This window comes from Sander vitreus, chromosome 14 (genome assembly GCF_031162955.1).
Source record: "Sander vitreus isolate 19-12246 chromosome 14, sanVit1, whole genome shotgun sequence".
NCBI lineage: Eukaryota > Metazoa > Chordata > Actinopteri > Perciformes > Percidae > Sander > Sander vitreus.
In genome coordinates, this window is record NC_135868.1 from 25,241,708 (window position 1) to 25,257,372 (window position 15,665).

Genomic DNA, 15,665 nt, shown 5'->3' on the forward strand with positions numbered 1-15,665 from the left:
AGATTAGATGTCAACTATTAAAGGTCCTATGACCTGCTGCTTTTTGGATGCATTTATATAGACCTTAGTGGTCCCCTAATACTGTATCTGAAGTCTCTTTTATATAGACCGTAGTGGTCCCCTAATACTGTATCTGAAGTCTCTTTTATATAGACCTTAGTGGACCGCTAATACTGTATCTGAAGTCTCTTTTATATAGGCCTTAGTGGTCCGCTAATACTGTATCTGAAGTCTCTTTTATATAGGCCTTAGTGGTCCGCTAATACTGTATCTGAAGTCTCTTTTATATAGGCCTTAGTGGTCTGCTAATACTGTATCTGAAGTCTCTTTTATATAGGCCTTAGTGGTCCCCTAATACTGTATCTGAAGTCTTTTATATAGACCTTAGTGGTCCCCTAATACTGTATCTGAAGTCTCTTTTATATAGATCTTAGTGGTCCCCTAATACTGTATATGAAGTCTCTTTTATATAGGCCTTAGTGGTCAACTAATACTGTATCTGAAGTCTCTTTCCCGAAATTCAGCCTTGGTGCAGAATTACAGCCACTAGAGTCAGTCCCACAATGAGCTTTCCTTAGGATGTGCCATTTTGGTGTCTGTAGCTTTAAATGCTATTGAGGAGGAGAGACCTTGGCCTTGACCAACTGCCATGCTTCGCTCGTCTGCAAGCCATGATGTCTCTCTCTTCCTATGGGCGGGCAAAGCAGAGAAAGGGGCGGTAACCTTTCCCCTTAGGACGTCATAAAGGGAAGATTCCAGATCGGCCCATCTGAGCTTTCATTTTCTCAAAGGCAGAGCAGGATACCCAGGGCTCGGTTTACATCTATCACCATTTCTAACCACTGGGGGACCATAGGCAGGCTGGGGGAACTCATATTGATTAATCAGTTTGTCATTTTTTTAATGAAAAAAGTCAAAACTCTCTGATACCAGCTCCTTAAATGTGAATATGTTCTAGTTTCTTCTCTCCTCTCTGACAGTAAACTGAATATCTCTGAGTTGTGGACAAAACAAGACATTTGAGGACGTCATCTTGGACTTTGGAAAACACTGACACACATTTTTCACCATTTTATGGACCAAACAATCGATTAATCGAGAAAATAATCAACAGATTAAGTAACTAATAGTTAATAGAAATAATTGTTAGATGCAGCCTTAATATAGAGTCATGTAGATGGCTGAAACAATTCCACTATACTGTATCTTTAAAATGTGACCTTTTTACTGCCAGAATTCAGTTTGATTATATACATATTTATAATAGCCTTTAGGCCGTGATGGGAGCGGTACACTGTATATATTGTCATTTTAGCCATAGAATTACTGATAACCTATTAAGACAATGGCATTAATTGTGGGGAATAAACCAGTAGCTACTTAGTATTATCTGATGGATACATATTTTTAAGTCTAGGGCGAGCGGCTCCATATAGGGAAAGACAAATTACAAAGTGCTGTTGACATGTGTCCTTATCTTTGGGGACATGCTGACAGCATGGAGCTGGAGTTAAAGCTGAAATGTTGCATAGCTTTTTAAACAGGGAATAGTGAACTGGCAGTCTTTGAGCCTTGATTAACAGTTAACGTTTTAAATTTGAATAAGAAATGAACCTCAAGGCTCCTGAAGTTCATCCATTATTCACGCTCTGAGTGTCTCGTAGCTTTCAAGGCTGAGGACATTTTAAACTAGCCTGGGAAAACCCTGACGAACTTCCGGCAAATTTGGGATTTGCTCTGCAAGTCAATCCGGCCAAGAGCCCGTTCAAGCCCATTTCCAATTTTTCCAAATCGAGGCACCAATCACAACCGTTGAGGCGGGCTTTACACGATGACGATAGCGCAGCGACGGCGAGCAGCTTTTCGTTTACATTCAACATGACGGCCACGGAAACGCAGCGACCCGTTGATGCCGCCGTCGCTGCTACGTCACCCGGATCGTTGGTCTGATTGGTTGAAGGACTATCCAATTGCACCCAGAGGCATGTGAGTGGCGTCCGTTGGTCCCTTTGGAAATGGGCTGCGAATGAACCTTACCCAGACCCTTCTCAGTTACAACTGAGAAGGGTCTGGTGTCAACGACAAGCTGTGTTTAAAGCTGCACTAATCAATATGCTTACGTTAACATTACAAATGTCTACGGGTTCCCTCGGCTCTATGCAGCGCTTTGGCGCCTTTCAGCTAACTATTTTTGTTTTTACGGACTACAACTTTACTGTTCACTCACATCACAGCTTTTGTTTTCAGCAGCAGCAGACAGATGTCCTCAGTGAAAAAGCTCTGGCAAACCCACGTACATAAAGTTTTATCCACGTAGAATTACAAAAATGACGGCATTCTTTCTCTCTCCCACTCTCGCTCATGTGCTGTGAGACGTGCCTACGTCACTGGCTTTGAGTCAGCCAGTCAAAATGGAGCGTTCAAGGCAGTGGCACACTGATAAAAGAAAATGCAGTAGATCAGCTGGAACCCTAATGTTGAAAGACCGGCTTCATGTCTTCCATTGATATTGCAAGTGATAAATAGTCATTATAAGGCATTGAAGTGTGTAGTACAAGCTCTGTACTATGGGACATACAGTATATGCAGATTAAAGAGCAGTGTTTTTGTTTTTTATTATTATTTAAAATGTTAATTTTCTAAAAAGTATATTACATTTTCACATAAAATCAACATTTATTGTTGGCTCATTGCCTTTCATCCAGATACATTTTTGGCCCTTTATATAAAAGAATTTGGGCACATCTGATCAAGCTGGACACACTCAGATGTTCTGCGTGCAGATCTATGGAATGAACCATCTGCAGTCTCCTGCTTTCGGACCACTCGTGTGGCCTGCTTACACTCCCAATATGCCTGACATTCATCTCGCACAGCTGTTGCTGCGTTCACTGATGTGATTTAATACCCTGCTGTTCCCCCTTTTAACTTCACTGGCTCGTCTCATCACTTCTTATCTTTTTCCTCAACCCCCCTCCCCCCCCCTTCTTCTTTCCCGTGCACACATGCAGGGAACTAAAGGTCTGCTGGAGTCGGCCGCTCTCCCTGCGCTACTGTCCGCCTCGTGTCCTCAGATGAAACCTCAGACAGCTTATACCTGCCCAGACAGCAGCCCCGCGGTGAACTCTGACCCCTCCCCGCAGCTCTCCACGAGCTGCGGGGCCCGCCATACCGCCAGCTCCCGGGGCGACACCTCTCCACCACGTCACACCAAGACTCGGTCAAAGAAACGCAAACTAGCGGCTCTGCATATTCCCAACCCTTCCTTTGATGTTCCTGTTTCCCCGACCTCTCCGGACGCTGGGCCAAGCTCCAAAGCCAGGGGCAGCTTCACTCCTTCGCAATGACTGAAATGACAGCTTTCGAAAGTGAAAAACACACTTTGTGTGAAGCTTGCATGCTGTGACGCAGTCAGACACACATGGTATGAAGTCAAAAATCGTTATTAAGTGTCGGTTCCCTGAAATCTCCAGGTCTAGTCATTGTGTTTTAGGATGACGATCACAAAGATATGCATTTGTGTTTGTAGTGGAAATAGGAGCACTGGAGCAGATTGGATCTATTCTGGCTGTAAAGGGTGCAACTTTGGTGTAGAATGACACGCACATGAAAAGATTTGTAAGATCGAGGAACTGGTGTACTGATACAGCCATATGCCTTCCTGATGACTCTCATGTCAAACATGAATTTTACCAGCATGTCCGATCCTGCAAATGTTGTAAAATAATGGCTTTGATGTACCAGGTGGAAAAACTGTAGTAGCTTGAAAAGCTTCGTATGGTCTTAAAGGGATTGTCCACCCCAAATATAGAATTCACACATGTTCTTCCTCTATCATTTTGCGGCTGAGTTTAGTAGTGTGAACTTGAGCTAGTTACTCCTTAAGTTGAACAGCAGAGAGACAGTTTGTACTGATGATGTCATCCTGAGACATATAGTCTAGGTAGTACCTATGATCTCTGACAGCAGCCATCTTGTAATTTTGGAGCCAGAGTCTGGGCAGTAGTGATCGGGCCTGCCCATTCTATCGTACCACCATACTATCCATTGTTCTGAAAGAACAGCTAAGCAATAATCACATGTTGGCTGTCTCAGCCAATCATTTTGTTGCTTTTGCTATTTTTCTATAGATACGTTAAGCTTAAACAGAGGGGGCAAAAATACATTAAGCCCCATTAAAGGTCCCATATTGTGTTCATTTCCAGGTTCTTACTTGTATTTTGGGTTTCTGCTAGAACATGTTTACATGCTTTAATGTTCAAAAATCATTTTTTTTGTCCTCACAGTGTCTGTCTGAATATACACGTATTCACACTCTGTCGGAAACGCTCCACTTTAGCGTCTGTCTCTTTAAGCCCCCCCTCCCGAAAAAAGCCCAGTCTGCTCTGATTGGTCAGCGTTTCCAGGTCTTCCGCATCAACACTCTAGGTATCTCTGCACCGTCATTGCAGCCGGGGAATGACTGTAACGGTGCTGTAGCGGCACTTTCTAAATATATACCCTATATATAGTTTAGGTGTGACATCACAACCGTACAGACAATCACAATCCGGTCTCTTTGGATTGAGGGTTATGATACGTTCACTGTGTTTATATACACCTCAACCTGCATTATAATAAAAAAAAAAGACATGGAAATCTTACTTTTTACAATATGGGACCTTTAATACCCCTTTGGTTCTAGTAACTGTGAAGTCCAAAGCATTGCAAAGATTCACGTCATTTTCCAGCCCAGGCTTTTGTTCTTTCTCCACACATTTATTCAGGTTTTCCTTTTTCGCCCATCTAAAATATCTCAGTAAGTTATTCAGCATGAATAGGCCCACCATAAATATGATCATGAAATGTCGTTATCTTTCTTTACTATCCAAAATGTTAAACTTGCACATGTGAATTCTCATTTTGTGTGGATTTTTCCTTTAATTTAGCACATTCAGCACCGTGTGTATCGGTTGTATCGGTGTGTACTGTTGTTCAGATTTCCGTGCTGTATAAATGGCATCGAATGCAACTGCATGATAATGACTAGAGACATATTTTATTTTCGTTTATTGAATTCAAACGTCACTTTATACACCGTAGAGGTCGTTTGCCATTTTTGTAGGAAAGCTGTGATTTAGATTTCCTGAAAACAATCGTGTTCATTGCCTCCTGCTTGAGTTATTATTAATATCACACGATGATTCAATCTTCCACTTCCTGCTCCCACTTTGTATCTGCCACAGCAATACCTGGGGCACGTTCAGTCTCAAAACGATGTGCACCGTTTTGCTACGGTTTTGCTACGGTTTCCTGGTTGAACGTCATGTTTCCTCGACACGGCGTGCAACGGTGTTCAGCGGCTTTGAGATATGTCTTCTCTCGTTTGGTGGGTGTGTCACAGGTGATACCCAATCATCAGAGACGTGTCTGTAGACTTGTGGTAATAAAAAGGCAGAGCGCTTGCGCACACAACAGGGTGTTGTAACGCACCCCCGTTTCAGTTCATAAAAACGTGTTGCTACGTTTTGTCGGGGCTGAACGTGGCCCTGTTCTCTACTCCTTCATAATTGTTGGGAACACTTTACTTGAAGGTATCTACATAAGAGTGACATGGCACTGTCATGAACACATGACACAGTCATAACACATGAACCCTAACCCTAACCCTAACTTCTCATGACAAAAACCGAATGACACTAAAAGAAGCGTTACGTCATAAATGTTTATGACTTGTTTATAATGTTTATGACACGTTCATGACAGTGTCATGTCACTCCTATGTCGATCCCTTCAAGTAAAGTGTAACCAAATTGTTTTACTTTGTGCGCTTTGACAAATCTAAGACCGCTGGGTTGTGTTGATTTGTTCTCAGGTGGAAATCTGCAGGGGGTAGGTACTCAATATGCAAGTTCTTGGTGACATACTGTATGTCATGTTGATCCACATTGAAACCGCAAAAATCCAATCGTCTGTAGTTCACCTAAACAGAGTAGAGCAACATCCCTTCCTGTGCACTATGTCGCTGTTGTCAACAGTCACCCGAGCACCTTCTGGAAGTCGTTGAGAGTAAATGCAAGTATTGTATTCCTGAGGAGAAATAACATTGCACTGTATTTGTATGGATTTAACACAATGCTCCTGTCAAAGTGAAGGAAAGGTAAAATAAAGTTCAGAGAAATAAATAGGCTGTTTCTTTTTATGCCGCTGAATTGCTGCAGTCGACCACTAGATGACAGTGATGGCCTATAAACAGTCAGATGATGATCTCCCAGCCAGCCAGTGTCGAGCTGCAAGCACTTCTAGCACTTTCCCCTTTCTCACTAAGCCTCTTCTCTCGTTACTTTGCTTCACTTTGTCTTCCTCTCCTGCGTTGTCATTAGGCCTACTTCATGTTAAATGAGAGAATTTAGTAGTTGTGTGCTATTGTTAAAGCCCCTGAAAAACCTTTTTTTCCTGTAATATTGGACAGTCATGGGTAAATAAGCAAGAAAGACATCCTTACAGATGTTTTTAATCAAGAGTAATACTCAAACACCCAGCTAATCATCCTTATCAGAACTGTGCGGGGGTGGTTTGATCCGATTCGATTGACTATGGCGTCTCCCTGGCAACACAAGGAAACCCAATAACAATCAGTTAATGTAACAGTAATAAATCATCTATGATTAAAAAAAAAGTCCTACAAGCAAAACATAAAATATTAATAAGCACATGAATTAAATGTAATCATAAAATGATAAATGATGTAATGAACTTCCATGTTGAGACTGTCAGAGTTTGAGTAACTAAATGTTACTAAATCCTAGCCTTGAAACCACACAAATCTGCAAGCTCATGCTTCATTTGCTCTGGCAGATACGTCTGTTAGCTAACTTTTACAAAAATAATATTTCCTTCCAGTCACGTAAGCTGACAATCGTTAATTCTTGACCCAAGTTATGTCTAAATAATTCAAACAAACAACATGTCAGTTTGAATTTATCCAAACCCAGGTTTTTAAAGTGGCGGCATACGCAGGGGCGTAGCAGAAAGGCATTCTCTATGGGCCCCTCCCCGCATCCACAGCTATTCATTTTAGCATCTTTTTGGCAACGTGGTATCATGACTTCACGTAAACATACACGCCGACTTTCTTAAGCCAAGTGGCGTGTTAGCTGTACGCATTTTGAGCTATCCGCGTGTATGTCTACGCTGTATACAGCGGATGTAAGCATACACGCCACGTGGCGTGTTATGGCTGTCTTGCCGTGTTATCGCGAAAACAACGTGTTATCGCGAGAAGAAAGCTACGGTTGGGTTTAGGAAAAGAAGAACGGGGTTGGCTTTACACAAACAACAGAGCGAGGAAACGCCACACGCGGGACGCAATCTCCACTCCCCTGTGTGAAAGTCCTGTTTTTGACCCATCCACCACCCCAATCAACCTCCCTATGCAGATTTTCGTAAATTCGCACGCAATCGCAAAGTAATGTAAGTCAATGGAGGCCAAACGGCGTTGATAAACACGCTACAAAGCGAGTATGCGTCTTTATAACACGCCAATAATGGCATACAAATTGGCGTGTCATACATACGCCTATGTCATGACATCAGTCTTCTTTTTGGGCCCTCCTCACATGAGGGCCATGGATACTCCCATTTCCACCCCCCAGTCCGACACCCCTGAGCATACGCAGCAAAACCAGTTTGTGTTTGTCACAGTCTAGTAGTAAAAATACTGCCCCAGATTAAAAGGGTTGAACCAGCTAAAGTTCTATGACCTTTTGGCATTTCAATATTGCCAATGTGGTGTGTTGTATTTATAACTGTTGAGGTAAACTTAAACTTGTGTCTACAGTGTCACTGTCCCTCTTCTGAAAGCACAGGATTTTTTTCTGTCTTTGTTTTTCTTTTATTCTATGGCACTATCACTCATTACTCAAGGTATACTGTACGGGTTTATGGCATTATGTTACTCATTGTATAACATGTAAAGAGTGTGTGCATTGCACACCATCTTTCCATGATGCATCTTAACTACAGGTATGCAGAAAGAATGATGAAAAGGAAGAAGAAATGACCTTGCTGTCCTTCAGGTTGCCTGGCGGGTTTATTGCTGGAAAAAAATGTGGTGTTTCTGGCCTGCAAACTGCAAACTGCAAAAAAGAAAAGATCCTCTGATAGATCGACTGTACTCTCCCTGACCAGCACCACACTGCCCAATATGAAAACCTACAAATATCTTGGAACGATTATTGACATCAAACTGACTTTTGAGGGAAACTGTGATGCTGTGTATAAAAAGGGAAACCAGTGATTATTTTGCCTGAGAAAACTGTTCTCCAGCCACATTGACAGAGCCTTGATGACTCTATTTTATCATGTTTTTTATTGAATCCGTTTGGTCTTTTTGCCTGGTGTTATGATTTGGGAACCTGTCTCTTAACCTTCCTGTTGTCCTCGGGTCAAATTTGACCCGATTTCAAAGTTGTTACATCAGAAATATGGTTTTCTTTCAAGCAAATTGCCCCCAAAATAACATGGATGGTTCATAGAATGCTCTTCGCAGGTAAAATGAATGATCAGTTCACTACTTCCATTGAATTTTGGGTGTTTTATTCAATTTTATAGCATTTGAAAAAACAATGAAATGGTTTCTAAACAGTATCCTGACTAAACTTTGACAGTCTGTGATCATCCACTCAATCATAACTATTTGTCAAAATAATTCACAACTTCAGCTTTGTTTGAACAAAAAAATGAGGTATAATTTCATATAAATGAGGTTTATTGACCATTTTACTATTTTAAAATTAGTGGTAATACGTTGGTGTCAGTGGTGAATCCGGTGGTAGTGGAAAAAAAGCACAGAAAAAACGGAAAATCTCAAAAAAACAAAAGAAACCTTTAAAAACAAAAGCTTCTAAAAAAGGGTTTACCCGGGAGGACATCAAGTTGCATGGTCGCGGGAAGACAACACAAATAGGAACCGTCTGAACCAAATTGTGAAATGGTCCAGTAAGCTGATGGGAAAGCCACAGCTTAACCCAGAATCCCTGCATTCCAAACAGTTACAGAGGATAGCTGGATCTATTTTGAAAGACCACTCCCACCCTTTACATAGTCAATTTCAGCTCCTACTGTCCGCACGCAGGTACAAAGTACAAGTAACAACCAGCCTGTAAAACTAAGCGATACAGAAACAGCTTTGTCCCAGTGGCTATCAGTATATTCAATAAGTAATAGCAATACAGGTCTGCTGCCTTATTTTTTTTTACTTTTTATTGGTCTGTTGATTTATTTATGTATTGTATTTTATTATTAGTACTGAGCAATGTTGTCTCTTTGTCACGTTACATCCTATTGTGTGCTGCTGATTGTGTGTGTGTGTGTGTGTGTGTGTGTGTAAAAGGAGGCTGACCCACTCAACGCTCACTGTAAACCAAATCTACCATCGGGTATAAATAAAGTTACCTTGACTTTGACGTTGAATGGCTAGTTTTACATCTGGCCAAGTGACAACAGTTGAGAATTATCCATTTGGCTGACACAGGCACCTATACTGTTGCTGAAATACCATGTTGATCAATGTGCTTTGTCCCTGGCAATACATAAAGAAATGCCATCTGACATTTAAAGGACCTCTGGTAATGTCTGCGTTTGAATCTGGCAAGAATTCTAAATGATTCAGTGATTAAAGGTGCCGTAGGTAGGATTGCGAAGATCCAGGACTTAGCCAAAAAATTTAAACATCAACAACTTCTCAGTCCCTCCCCCCTTTTCTGCTAAAGCCCAAAACGGTCTCCGAAGCCCCTCCCCCCACAAGGGAGAATGAATGCGTGTGCATGAGCAGTGATTGACACGCAGTTAGACACCCCCCCTGGCCCTGATTGGTGCATCTGAACAGGGAGTGGTGGATTTTTGCAAATCACACTACAGGCTGTAGGTGGTGCCAGAGGAGCCGGATCTTAAATTACCTGCTTCATGTAGTTTTACTGCAACTCAATTTCAGCAAATGTGACAGAAAGTTAGTTTTATTAGGCTTACCTACTGCACCTTTAATATGAAGTGCAACATGTGCACATGTGTTCTAATCATCACAGAGGCTCTACTGCAAACCAAACTGCCTATAACCCCCCCATTATTTAAACAAACACATTTTTGGCCTACGTGATGTAATGTTTACAGCTTAAAACATTGACCTCATATGACGTCATGTATGAGGACTCTTGTTTGTCTAAAGAGCCTATGACTAAAACGTTATCAGGTACTGTAAAGAAGCCAGGAATCCAGAAACTTTTGAAACACTGCACATCAGCAGTATAATATCTTAACAAGTTTTTTTTTTGTTTTTTTTTCCAGCCATCTAACTGGTAGTTAACCTGTCTGTCTTACATGTGTGCAGCTTACGAGGGAAGCGGGGCTCCCCTCTCGCCACACGCTCTCAGGAATGTCAAGACAAATTGGGTCGCTCCGGGCCAAAAGAGTCTGCCATGTTTAATGAGGTCCTCGGAAGAACAAATAAATGTTTATGGAGAGCCGCTGCTTAACATCGCTGATCTCCCTTTCCTTGTCTGCTGTGTATGGCCATGTCATGGAAACACAGCGCTGTTGCCAAGGAGATCCCCCCCCCCCCCCCGTCCCCCCATCTCTGCTTAATGAGTGGGGTCTTTGTCTGTGCCTTAGGCTTCAGGTTAAAAAAATGTCATCACCCTTTACTATATGCATTCACTTCTTGGCACCGATAGCATCTCATGAGACGACGTGACTGACTTTAATTTAGAAGTATAGAGCTTCTGCAACAGACAGTGCCAAAGAGTCTATCAGAAGCAGATTCAGATTAGAGAGAGCAAGTATGAACTGAGGGGGATGTGCATGTTCACAAAGACAAAGATTAGAACAAATGTAAAACAAAGATCTATATCAGCAATGTGGAATCTTTTAGATGAGGAAGACAAAATGTGTTACACGCTGTTATACTAAAAAGTAGGATGATTAACAAATATAAAAGTGAGGCATGAATGGCAATGTGTATATGAATGGGAATGTATATATATATATATTTTTTTTTACTTCTGTACATACGTGTTAATGTGTGACACTGTGACATCACTTTGGGTGTGGTTACAGGCAAAACAGACCACATCCACCAGTGATGAATTGGCTGTCACATGTGACACATAAAACAGGAAACAAACTTGTCATTTTCTTTTGTAATGGCGCACAAAGCACAAGGCTGACACTGAGGACTCATTCTTTCCTCAAACCATGTCAGTGTCGACTTTTTCAACATGTAACAAAGACCACGATCCTTCCCCAAACATAACCAAGTGTTTGAAATGCCTAATCTTTCCCATTTGTGATCCCAATGTTTCCCAACTTTTATTTTGGTGCTTTGACTTACCTAAATAAATAATAAAAAAATAAGATAATATACAGTATTAGTCAGTAAATGAATATGATTTGTAGTCAGCGTTGAAATATGGCTGGAAAAGGGCTGTCATTTTGAGCTTATGACTGGAAAGTAATAGAGTGGAGAGGAACGGAAAATGTGACGTGACAAACTGACCTGCCAGATTTCTATCCATCATATCTTCCATTTAAATCAGAGAAGACTAATTGAAAGAGGAGCTTAGAGAGCCATAATTAAATTAATGTCTTTAACATAGTGGGCAATTGGACCCAATTGGACCCAAGGGGGTGTCTCGCTGGAATATGCCCTAACAGAATCTAGAGACTGGTGGTGGTGAAAATCTGAAGATCACGAGGCTTCAGCAGAAAAATTGGATGAGATAGAAGGTTTCCTGATGAGCTTTTCCTTATGATGGACAGACCCAAATCTGTCGGGACACACTGGGGCTGACTGTGATGAATACTGGAGGGTGAGGGGTGGAGCCATGTTGCATGGGGTGGTTTTGCCGTCGAATGAAAAGCAGTCGGGATGAAAGTCAGCAGCACCTCCAAGTCTGAGGCCATGGTTGTAAATGACAGAGAACCACAGTGAATATTTCAATCCTGTCCCGAATGGGGCTTTAGTCTTGTTTAGATAATGTCAACAGTGGTGACACAACGCAAGCACAAAGTAAGTTTCTGAAAGATCTGAAAATAGGTCAATTGTGAATATAACTATAGTGTATTTTATATGTGAATCTGTTGAGAAAATGTTTTGAGGTAGCTTGTGTGAACAGCTAGCAGTCAGTAGCCAGACAATTGATGTCTGCTCTGTGTTAAACCCATAGACTGTAAAAATAGTGGACGTAGCATCACTTAGGTTTGTGGACTGCCGTTTAGAAGCCAGGAGTTTGCATTTTGGTCGTCGGCATTTTGGTATTTTGGAGCCTGAAGGGACCATATTTGGACAAAAGGGCGCAGCTCGGGAGGGTGACATGTCTAAGCCAGTGTGTATGGTTTCAATGGCACTGCGCTAAGCTGAACGCTAAAGAGGGAAAGTCGCTAATTTTCAACCCTTCTAACATGAGTCATCCTGCGGAGTTTTACTGGTGGGTAAACGCGGACCATCCGGGTACTGTTGCCGTTCATCTGAATGACCGGCAGTACACAGAGCTGGTTGAAAATAGACTTTTCCTTAAATTACCAACTAACGCTAGCTGTACCCTAGCTAGCTTGGTTGGCAGAACGCTAAACAAGAAAAACGTTCCGATTAACTCTGATGAAGTGAAAACACACAGTGAGAGGGTCAACGTTTTAAAATAAAACACAGACAACACCCCAAAACAGGTTCACAGCCATTTTTATGTACACAGGGCCATGGTTAGCATTGCTAAGCCTCTGCCATGATTGACAGGCCGGCATGTAGCCACGCCCCTAAAGCATCCCCTGCTTTAATAAATGGGACCATCATTTACTAAATGAACGTCAAGCTGCATTGAAGAAGACTTGAAACTAGTGATTGAGACCATAAACTCAAAATGAAAATGTTTATTGAGGTAATTCATCAAGGCAGTAGTAGGTAGTAGTAGGGTCATTTCCCCATAGACTTCTATGGAGACTGACTTCTTTCCTTGCTGGAAATTAGATAGAATGCAGGGTTAAGGCACTTTGGCATTAGCTTTACTTTTTAGGCCTGGAAGTTGCCGCTTGGTTAAACCCCAGCAGAGCCAGTTGCACCTCCTGTTTGACCAGGTGTTTAAATAATTTCCTTCAAGCATAAACACACTGATTAGTGCGTCATCTAGCAGATGAGCCTTTATGCTTGAAGAAGCTTCCGCGAGTTCTGTTTTATATATTTCACTGAATGTTTTAACTAGATTGTGTGATTCAGACAGGTTCAGTCCAATTCTGAAATTCCTCCAGTCAGCGCTGTCTCCCAGAAGGAAATGGTTGATTTGTCACATGTCCAAAGCATCAACACAGATGCTGGAGGGATTCAACTGCTTTGAGGAGATTCATGCTCAGTTCAGATCACAACTCCACTGCTGACTGAATTCTATTACACACTGACATTGTCTTTTTAATCTGTGAATCCAAAAACAGATAAGTGTTTGGTCTTGCTGTCATATTTTTCTACACTGGTTGATATTCAGACAGAGGCAGGCTGTCTGACAGCTGGCAGATGGAAATTATGATGGAGCACCTGGAGGCCACGTGTTGACTGGATCGGAGCTGGAAAGAGTATTTCTTTTTGAACCTGTGACTTTTGAAGGATTAGAGGAGAAAGGAAAAAGTGCCTTCTTAATTTGGATTTCAGATCCAGGTGCTGCTGGATAACCTCACTTACCTTTTTTCTTCAACTTTCGGATCCCTGCCTCATCCCATACTGACAGAACCATCATGTCAGGTTTTCTGTGGTACAATAAGTATAAACTGTGGGCAGTTTCACAGTGTGGGCTGGCATTGCATTGCCTCTCCCTGCCTCACCACCGACTGTTCAGCCTCTAACGCTGTGTGGGGTCCGCCAGCGTGAAACCCTGCTGAATGAAGGGGAGAGAAAGGTGTTTTCTTTCCTGCATTGAGAAATCACATGCAGCCGCTTAACTTGTGCTGCAAATTAATTGATTTTTACTTTACAGGCGAGATGTGAGAGATTGCTTGCACGGTTTCCCTGAACCACACAAAAAAGAAGCTGTCAGCACAAGATCATCAGCTAGAAAAGGCCTACAATCATTGGCCACCATTAACCGTAGAATGTCATATACTGTATGCAACTATAATGAAGGAGTGATTTACACACACATTTAGTGTCCTCTTTTAGGATCCTAGTGGCTCCTCCTGAGCCTTTCAGTGCTGGCCTGGTGTATCTAGTACCTTCTTGCCGAACTCAGCAGGGAGAAAAGGCTGTTACCTGGGTGGTTTGGATCTTTAATGATTCTCCTAGCCTTTTTTCTCGCAGCTCCTGTTGTAAATATTAGTGACGTTACGTTCTGTGCCGAGGCTTCGAAGCGTGCATTGAGAAATCTAGGAATTTATATATTTTATAACAGTTTCCTGTGAAGCGTGTATGGTTTTAGGCTAATGATGTCATTGATGATGTCTGAAGCCTCGCTGCCCGTTCATACCATGTTAATGGTTTAGGAAGTGGTTCGAATCTACACGATTATATTATACATCCATGAGCTACACGAGCACATTCACTGCCCTCTGCCCAGTTAAACCACTGCCACTTTCCAGTTTAAGAATACTAATACTTCCCCTCCTGACTAGAGGAAGGATACCCAAACCGAGCCCGACGGGACTCGACGGTACCCGACGGGACCCGACGGGCCGGGCCGGGTTCGGACAGATATTTAGAAATGATATTCGGGTTTGGGTCGGGCTCGGTCACATCGGGCGCGATAAGGTGCTTAAAAAAGCTTATTATGTAGGTGCGCGCCTGTGTTAACGTGCGCTTGTTGCCCCGTGTGCGCTGATGCGCTCATCTGTTGACATTTCCGAATGCCTTCCTGCAGTTGCTTAATAAAAGCAGGCTTTCCACACAAACAAACCTATGTGTCATTAGTATGAGGAAAAAAAAAAGAGATTTGAACTGTGTCGGGCTCAGGTTCAGACATAAATATCTTAATGCCTGTCCGACGCGGGCCGGGTTCGGACAGAAAAATGCGGCCCGATCCGCACTCTACTCCTGACATTATTATATTGTGACCAAAGGATTGATTTACACACATTTGATAGCCGCATTCCTCTCAAGGCAATTTGTTTATTATACAGTTATGTTGTACAATTACAACCAGTAAATACACACTATATTGATATAAATGGCTTACGTGGAATTTATTTTTTCTTCATCGTTATTTTTAAGGCTTTACGCAAAATACATTGTCGGTAACAGCGGTAAGGTGTGCCCATTTTACACTCTTTGACCAGCAGGTGGTATTGTGAGCGTATGAAGTCTCGAGAAATGAATCCTTTTGCACACCAATTTGCTGGAAAGCCTCAACGCTTCATGAGGCTTCATCTCGCCATCACCAGTAAATATCTTTCAGGCATTATAGAGCACCGCAGGTATGTTCAGCCTCTTTCAGGTCACTCTTTGTTGGGCCTTGCGGCCTGTTTGGAAAAACTTATTATCCTTTAGTACCCTGACCTTTGGTGCTGTTTCTGTACCAAGCCGTGATGTTCCCTGTTAAGACACTCCCAATGGTGCAGGAGTAGAAATCCTTCAGTCTTTGAGGGAATACATGGAATTTGTGAAACAGTATGGCTAATTTCTCACCACTGTGTCAGTATGCAACGCGTGGCAATGCAGG